Here is a 9,936-nt window from a genome sequence, read left to right on the forward strand (position 1 = left end):
AAAGAAAAAGAAAAGAAAGAAACTCAATGTGAGATAATTTCCAAATAAAACTCATAATTCTTGGTTTTAATATTACACATTCCATAAGTTCATGTCATGATAATAAATTCCAAAAAGATGACAGAAGGCTTGATGAAGAGATGCATTGGGACCCAAGGTCAACAGAGACAATATGACACATCTTGTTCTGTGGCCAACAGTGTGGCTTTGTCCAGGAAAATCCTGGCTTATACATAAGGAATTTTTTTCAATTAACTCTGGGATTTTAAATATTTTAATAGCTACAGGGTCTGTTTAAATATATAAATGTGTATTCCATTTTTTCCCATGCTTCATTAATCCTAGATAATTCCAATAATTTTTATACTTATAATATGTTCAATGTTTGCCTAGATTTTTCCATACCAATAAAATGTTTCAATTTAGAGTTGATTTTATCTTTTAGTGTTGCTAATAATTTGAAGCTTTATGTGATAAAAATAGTCCATATATTTAATTTAATGTACCTCAACAGAAGCCTGGTGATATTTATTATAACTTTAATATACAGTCACATGTCATTACTATAAAGATGTGTTCTAAAATACATATCTTTACAATTTCATCATTGTGAAAATATCATGAAGGTAAGTCCATCATTGAAATTGGCTTCTCTTAATGCATTCAAAAGAATCAGTAAGCACAAGATGTATGAGGCTACCAGTGCAATATGACATTATGTTTTATATTTAATTTTTACTAGTAAAAGGATATAACTGAGCAGCACAATTGCCTGCTTGGCAAGTGCAAGATCCTGAGTTTGATTCCCAGTACCAGAGAGAGAGAGAGAGAGAGAGAGAGAGAGAGAGAGAGAGAGAGAGAGAGAGAGAAAGAGAGAGAGATTTATTCTAAGCCATGAATGGTAACAGATTTCTATAAACCCAGCACTCAGGAAGCTTAGGCAGAAAAAGGATCTTTGCAAGTTTGAGAGCAACCCCTGCTACACAATGAGTTCAAGACCATCCTGAACTGTATAGTGAGACTCTGTCTCAACAATGACAACATCAATAATAATAATAGTAATAATGATAATTTTTTACAAGTAGAATGAATATAATTTAAAATAATTATTATGAGTATAATATAGATAAACCAGCAATATAGTCATTTATTGTCATTATGAAATATTATGTACATAATTTCTGTACCCTTATACAACTTGCAGCATAAGTGTGTGTTCACTAGGTTCACCACAAATAAATGAACATGAAATTGTACTATGTCACATTGTTAATTTCAATAGGTGGTAATAATTTTTCCTCTTTATTATAATTATTGAGACCATTTCCCTATAAGCAAATCCTTATTCAGTCAGAAAGCATAATTTCATTTAAACTTTTTATTGTTAATTTTCTTGGTAAGGAAAAAAAACATATTTTTATAGATCAAAATGCACATCATGTATGTGTAAAAATTCTTATATGGCTATATGCACATTTTTCACAAGTAATTAAACCACTCAGTATATAAATTTCAAACTATATTTTCCATGATATCAATACATAAATAAAGACAGACCATAAATTTTGACTAAGTTATGAATATAGTAATCTGTCAAAATTCTGCAATTATTCATAACTAAAACCTCCCAGGAAAATATCAGTTCAGTCATTTCCTCAAATTGATAGATTGGCTAACAAAATGTACAGGCTTCAAAATTAATCAATAATTAATTTTTAATAAAATTTGTAACCAAGTCTATTAACAACATACTTATTTTTTCATCTTTTATAGTCAGGGTCTCACTATATATTTTAAGTGGGCCTTTTACTCACTTTGTAGCTCAGGCTGGCTTTACACTCCGAGCAATCCTACTGCCTCTGCCTCCCAAGTGCAGGGATTTGAGGTGTGCACCCCAAGCCTGCCTGCCTTCATTTTTTTGCTCTATAAGAATTCTAGGATGATAGTTTTAGCACATAAAAAATTTTGTGCTATTTTATGTTAGCCTTCATGGTTGAAGCCCATCCTTTGAGTTGTTTTTCTCCTCTGGGTAATGTGTTAGTTCTTTCCAGCTGCTTTCAAGATTTTATTTTCTTTTAGTTTTCAAAAATGTACTGTGACATTTGTTAACATGGCTTTACTACAATTTATCCTGTGTGGAGTTTACTCAGATAACTGAGCATACAACTGTATGTTTTTGCCTCATTTGAGAATTTTTTCTTCTTTTATTATCAAAAAAGAATTTAAAAAAATAGTACAACAAAACATTAGAAATGATACAGAATTTCACCAAACAAAGCAAAAGGAATTTGACGATGGTTGCTGTATTGCATTGTAATGTTGCCTTCAAATTCATTGTTCAGATTATTAGAGATAAGCATGAAAAACTGGTCAAAAAGAAAAGAGAAAAACTATAAGAAATTAAAAGGGACAAGAAAAAAAAAGCAAGCATTAAGTGCTCTCCTCTGTAGACCAGCAGAAATTAGAAGTATAGTTATACAAGCCATTCTTTCATTTGGGAAATTTTTAGATATACTTCCTGGCACAGTTTCTCAGTTTTGCGTCTTCTCCTGAGACTCCAGTGACATGAATGTTAGATATTTGTCACCGTATAATTTAACTGTGCCAAATATTTGTAGTTCATTTATCATTTTGTTTAAGATTACTCAGTTCCTACTGTCCTATCTTCATTGTGAAAGCTGTCTTCCTCCTTATTCACCATTCTGCTGTTGAGTCATGCATTGATGCTGTAGCCAGCTTTTGCTTTTTCAGTTCTAAACTCTTTGTTTCTGTTCTGTTTACATCTCCTATTGACTTGCTGAGACTTGAGCTTTCGAACTTGCTTTGAATATGTCTATACTTAATCCCTGAAGCATTTTTGTATGAACTTGAAAATCCTTGAGAGACAATTCTAATGCATGTGTCATTTCCATGTTGGCCTCTGTGGTAGCATTTTTCTCATTGGAGCTGAGGGCTTCATTGTTATCTTTGTGATAATGACTTTTGGTTGAGTTCTGTTATGAGTATGTAGATCATATTTAAATCTATTTTAACTGCATTTGGATGCTACTCTTGCAGGAGAAGCCATTGTTGCTTGGTTGTGGTCATATGGGAGAGAAATTTTAAGTCCTTCCATTGGCTTTCCTGATAGCTGAGAGTGGGGAGGATATGGTGATGAGTGTAGACTTCCCAGAGAGCCTCCATGATAACTTCCCTTGATGGCAGAAGGATAAAGACTAGCCCATTATTTATCTATGAGTGGGCTTCCAAGGAGGATAGTAATAAAAGTCTTGATATTTCACTAAGACTTGCCTGTAATCATCAAAAGAGGGGCATTGATTGATTACATGACCTGTGGGTAGGTGGCCCAGTGTAGGCTCTGTACACAGCCTCTAGTAGCACCACACGATGGAGATCTTATTACTTGCTGGGTGGGGCCATTCAATTTTCTCTAAGATTTTTCCTGTGTAGTATTTCTGGGTACAGATTCAAATCCTGTTGAATGTGGAAGTTTCTTCACTTTACTTAGTGTGGTAATTTTGTGGCTTAGTAACTTCTCCAGTATGCTGACTGAGATGTGAAAGGAAAAGCTAGACTCAGGCACCTCACAGCCATATCTCCCTTTTATTCTCAAGTTGCCTAAAATTTTTTTCATCACTTCATTTGTGAAGTCTGTTTATGTTTGCCTTATTTGACATCCAGATCTATTGGCTCAATTTTGTAGAAAGGATTGAAAAAGTATGATCAATTTATGTCTTCACAAATACAACCTGAAAAAATATTATTTATTAATGTCTCCACTCAGGACAACTGTTACATTTCACTGAGTGGAAATGGCTATACCCTAATATTAAAACTACACATTAATTGGAAAAAAGTGTGGCTTGACAGCATTTATTTGTTTATTGGCTTTTGAGACAGGGTCTCATTATGCAATCCAAGCTGGCTTTCAACTCATTGTGTACCCCAGGCTAGCTTGAACTCATGGTGACCCTATTGCCTCAGTCTTCTGGACGCTGCAACCCCAGGCCACTAGCTCTGTTAATCTCTGCAGTATTCAAAACTGATAGTTGTTGAGCCAGGGAGATAGCTCAGTGGCATAAGCACCTGCCTGGAAAGTACAAAATCCCGAGTTCGGAATTTTGCTATAAAAACAAAAATGAAGACAAAAACAGAAAGAAAACAAAGGAACTGAGGGTGGAGAGTAAGAAGACTGATTCTAAATACTTAAGATATATTGTCACTTTTAGGATAACAAAGAATACAATAGTTGGTGGTTCAGTAGTCAAAGGAAGCCATAGTAGGGAGTCAACCATGTGCATAAGGAACATGGCAGATGATTAATACAGTGAAACTTCACAAAAGCAAAAAAGGAAAAGTCTTTGGTGATTTTCATCTACCACTAATTGCTTCACTGATGTCAGTGATCTATTTTATCAATTCCATTAATTAATTATATCAGCTCTAAAACTTGATGTAAATTATTTCTAGAGAATTTTCTACATTTTTCTTCATTTACCAATAATTTTCTAATAGCTTATGACCTAGACCAATGTAATGTGGAATATAAGGTGGGTGACTCTCTCTCACATATTTCTATATAAAAGAGATGATACAAAGGTCAGCGTGGCCGGCCAAATAGCTCAGTGGATTAAAGCTCCTGCAAGCAGGTGCAGGGGCCCGGGTTTCGATCCCCAGGCATGTCTTGCTGGCCCCTACCCTGGGGCGCACTGAGATGGCAACTGAGACTGGGTGTGGCAATGCGCAGCTGTAATCCCAGCTTTGGGAGGCTGTAAACAGGCTATGAGTCCAATCTAGTAGTGAGACCCTGAACACCCTGTAGACCCTTCCAAAAATAAAAGGTCAGTTGGTTCAAGGAGTGTGAGGGACAGGGCTGAAACCAGGAGGATTACTATGGGTGCAAGCTGCATAGTGAGACCCTGTACAAAAAATTAAAAAAAGACAAGAAAAGCCTGGATAACCTCCTTTTTTGACCTCTTGTGATATCTTGGATGCAACGGTGATCACTGAAGCAAAGTGTTCTTTCATTACAAATAATAAATCACCCTAACCCCAAAGAACTCAAATCCATGTGGTCCTGGAGCAGTTAGGAGACAAGTTCAGCTCCAGCTACTGTTTACACCAAGGCTTGGATGCTTCATTTTAATCCTTGTCATCAAATTCTATAATAGTCTTTCTTTGTTGAGAATTATCACTTTAAATATATTAATGAAATTTCTTCATTTAGATCAGAGGTCTCCATTTGATTTTGAATTACCCAGAACCACCACATTTTATAGTTCTTTGTTTGCAACATGACTACAGGAATTATTTTTGTATGTTTAAAACAATGGGTTTTAAGGAAGACCAAGACAATTCATAATTCTGGATCTGTTCAATATCATTGTACATAGATAGCTAGAAAAATAGGTGATAGTTATAGGTAGATGGTAGATAGACAGATAAATAGGTAGAGATAGATAGATAGATACATAGATAGATAGATAGATAGATAGATAGATAGATAGATAGATAGATAGATAGAGACAGAGAGACAGAGACAGACAGACAGACAGACAGACAGACAGACAGACAAACAGACAAACAGGTAGAAAGGTAAACAGGTAGACAGATTGACAGAAAGAAGGATAGACAGACAGACAGACAGTTAGCTAGCTAACTAATATATAGGCAGAGACATAGAGACATAGATATCACAGTTCTTTTGTAAAAGTTTTGCAGAAAACTTTAGAAAATGTTATATGCATGCATGTATAGTGAGTACATTTATGTTTAAAAATATAATTGTCACTGTTGAAGCCAATATAACTCTTTGTTATTCCTATATATTTATTGAGTAGAGTCAAGGGAAATGCTATGTTTTTTCTCTGAGTATCACTTTTTCTGTAGCAAAGACTTTTGTTTGAAAGTATTTAAATGAAGTAGTTATTTTTTCTTATTTTTGAGGACAAGATCAAAACTTTAAGGTTTCTGGAAAATAAGCAGTAATATGCAATCATAAGACCAATCTTACATCACTATATCTGTTCATCTGAGCAACAGATTTGATGATAAAAATAGATAATATATCAACCAGTGTTAATCAATTATTCTTGTTCTGAAAAATCTGTAACATATATATTGTTGTATATGATCCTGCTTGTCAGTTTCTGACTTTTGTTCCTACTTGTGTCTTTTATTTTCCAAAATGAAATAATAAACTTAAATTTAATAAAATAAATATATAAATGAAGTCTGTATTATTCATTGGGCAAAATTGATATTTATATTTGGCTACCACTAATATTTCCGATACACGAGAGCAGAATTAAAATAAATTATGGAGACATATTTAAACGTAAGGACCTAATGCTTTATTATAAATATATTTATTAGCTGTTTATACTTTCATTGGTATGGATATTTCTCTTGAGAATAAACAATAGTAAAATAATAATCTTGTAATTTTTTACTCAGTATACAATTTATAACTTTAAATTCAGCACTGTTTGATATTGCACAGTGAAGTGAAATTTTTTGTGGAGCATACTGATTTACCTATATTATAGTGTAAACCTAAAGAATACATTTTGATCTTACTCAACTTTATCAATTTTCATTTTTAATTAGATTTTGCATTAGTAATACCACTTCCATATGATCTCATCAAATTATCATTTTGAAATAGCCTTATTCTTTAAGTGAATCATGCTTTATGAAGCATTTGAACAAAATTATTATATTCTATGAATTATTACAGATGAACCATTTTAATTTTCGATTTAAAAAATTTTAAATTTCATTTTAATGAGAAAAAAGATAAAACAATAAACAGTTTCAAAACAGGTTAGTAGGACAGTTACACTAATGAATACATTGTATGTTGCTGTCTTTGTAGTAGTTATTCAGAGGACAAGATGTAGACATGATATCTTGTCTAAACAATATTAGTACAAACATTTCTTCTCAATGAACTAAGAGAAAGTAGCTGTATGTCTATCCTAACTATCTTGTGTATACGTATATATATTTTTTCTTTCTTTCTTTTTCACAACCAAATGTCCTTTATTTGTACTTTTGCAAAGTTAGTAACACTTGACACAAGGTTTCCTATAGACTAATATCTGACCTTAACCAGACAGGATGTTTATCTCAGGACTGAGGTAGCTTGTTTGCTTTTGGCCCTGAGGCCTATTCCCACCTGCACACAGTTGATCAATTTCCTAACTTCCTGCAATGGAACACCCATCTCTGAGAAAACAAAACAAAAAACAGTGATATGTTGGGAGCCTCGGAAGAAAGATAAACATTTTATAGAACTCAAATTAAGCTTCTTTCCCAAATAATATAGATATGAAGATTTAATTCTAGATGAAATAAATACAGAAATTTTCTAAACTGTTACCTATAATACAAAATTTTTAAGTAATTTGAACACACACTCAAAAACAAGCTAAAAAAGCTGATTTCTGCAATATTTAAAATTACCCCTAATGATTGATAGTAGTAATGTTAAAATTGTATCTGGGAATTTAGTAAGTAAATAAAATTTTCAAAGTCATCATCTTTTTATGATGGACAAAGAATATTTGCTAAAAAGTTTCAATGTAAAACATTTTGCACCAAAGAACTTCTATCCTATAAATGACAATGCAGAATTCATTCTAAATTTTTCCTTTTCTTTTACATTCTGACCTATTTTTCTTGTATTTCATGTGGTTGTTGATTGACCTCCCTGAACTATATTCTCCTGCTCCTCCCACCCAGTTCATGTGGTGAAGTCTTAAACTCGAATATGACTATATTTGGAGTTAGATCTTTTAGTTATTTAAAATAAAATCATTTAGTGAGATTATGGGTTGTGGCTTTAATCCAATATGACTAATGGTTTAATAGTAAGAAACACTGATTTAGTGTTTCTGTTTTAATGTTTAAATCTTTGACCCATTTTGACTGTAGCTTTGTCCATGGTATTAAGCATGGGTCTACTTTTAGCCTTCAGCATGTAGAGAGCCTGTTTTTCCAGCACCATTTATTAAGAGGCTGTCTTTCTTCCAATGAGTCTGTTTGGCCCATTTATCAGTGATAAAGTGGCTGAGTATGTTTGCGGTTGTGTCTGCATCTCTTAAACTTTTCCATTGATCCTCAGGTCTGTCTCTATGTTAGTACTATGCTGATTTTGTCACAGTAGTTTTATAGCATAATTTCAGATCAGAGATTGTGACAGCTCCTACCTTTCCTTCATTTCCCAGGATTGCTTTTGATATTCTGTGTCTCTTCTGGTTCCAAATGAATTTGAGTAAAGTATTCTCTAGTTCTGTGAGGTATACTAATTTTATTTTAGTCAGATTGCATTGAATATGTGTAACAATATTTTTTTGGGGGGGGATTGAACTCAGGCCCTTGTACTTGCCAGGGAAGTGCTTATTCTGCTGAGCTATCTCCCCAGCCACCTGTTTAACAATTTTGTGAGTATGGCCATTTTCACAATGTTGTCTCTTTCTATCTAGAAGCATGGAATAGTTTTCTATTTTCTCAAATCCTCTTCATTATCTTTTCTCAGAGTACCATAATTTTCAACAGATAAATCTTTTGTATCATTTGTGAGACTGACATAAGTATTTCAATTTTTGGATATTATTTTGAAAGACATACTTTTCCTAATTTCTCTCTCAGTTCATTCATTCTTTTTATAGAAAAATGTTATTGATTTTTAATGCTGCCTTTTTGTTCTGCTATTGAATTTGGTTTTTAAACATATAAGACTACCGATGGAGTTTGAGGGGTCTTTTTTGTAGAGTATCATGTCATCTGCAAATAATGATAATTTCACTTCTTTTTCAATCCTTATCCTTTTATTTCTCTATCTTGTCTAATTGCTCTGGATAATATTTCCAGTTCTATATTGAATAAGAGTGGAGACAGTGGACATATTTGTCTTGTTCCTGATTTTAAAGTGAAGGCTTTTAGTTATTGCCCAGTTAGTATGATGTTGGCTGTTTGTTTTTCATAGAAGGTTTCTATCAGGTTGAGATATAGACCATGTATACCAATTCTCTGCAGGGTTCTTATCACAAATGAGTGCTAGACTTTGTCAAAAGTTTTTTCTTCATCTATTGAGATGATCATGTCGTTTTTATTCTTGACTCTATTGATGTGGTATATTACATTTATGGATTTGAATATGTTGAACTATCCCTGAATCTCACTTGGTCATGATGTAAAATCTTCTTGATGATTTGCTCCATTCTGTTTGCTAGTATTTTATTGAGGATTTTTGCACCTACATTCACTAGAGAGATTGAACAGTTGTTCTTTTTAGTTTGATATTTCTTTCTTTTCCAGAATAATTTTATTGAGAAACAAATAGTGATGAGACAGTTTCAAAACTGATTACTAGCACAGTTTCAATAATTAATATATTGCAGAGTTTGATATTTCTTTGGTTATGAAATCGTCTGGAGGAAAAAGTTGATAGAAATCTTAAAGATGTAGTGGTAAGTAGAGAGTTCATGAACAACATCCAGACAGGTGCTTAAGCTGCTGAAATATATCCCCAGCCCTAGGTCATGTCTTTTCATTGGTGAATTAAGGCCATTTACACTAGTGATTATAGTTGATATATATTGGCTTTCACCTTATAGTATTTATTTATTTTTGTTGTCCTCTTTCCCTGTCTTTCCCTTTGCTAAATTATACACCTTCCCTGTTAGATTCTTTCTGCTGGTATTCCCCAAGTTGTGGTTTTCATTAACTCTAAAATATCCTTCAGTACATTTTGGAGGGCTGGTTTGGATGATGATGAACTTCTTCTATTGTCCTTTGTTGTGGAGTTATCTCATTTCTCCACAGATTCTGAAAGGTGGTTTTGTACCTTACCTAAAAGTAGATCGGAAGTTAATTTACTTCAGGACCTGAATCGCTTCCCTCCAAGGTCTTCTTCAGGGTTTGGTTTGA

Source organism: Octodon degus, unplaced genomic scaffold (assembly GCF_000260255.1).
Source record: "Octodon degus isolate 3935 unplaced genomic scaffold, OctDeg1.0 scaffold00162, whole genome shotgun sequence".
Lineage (NCBI taxonomy): Eukaryota > Metazoa > Chordata > Mammalia > Rodentia > Octodontidae > Octodon > Octodon degus.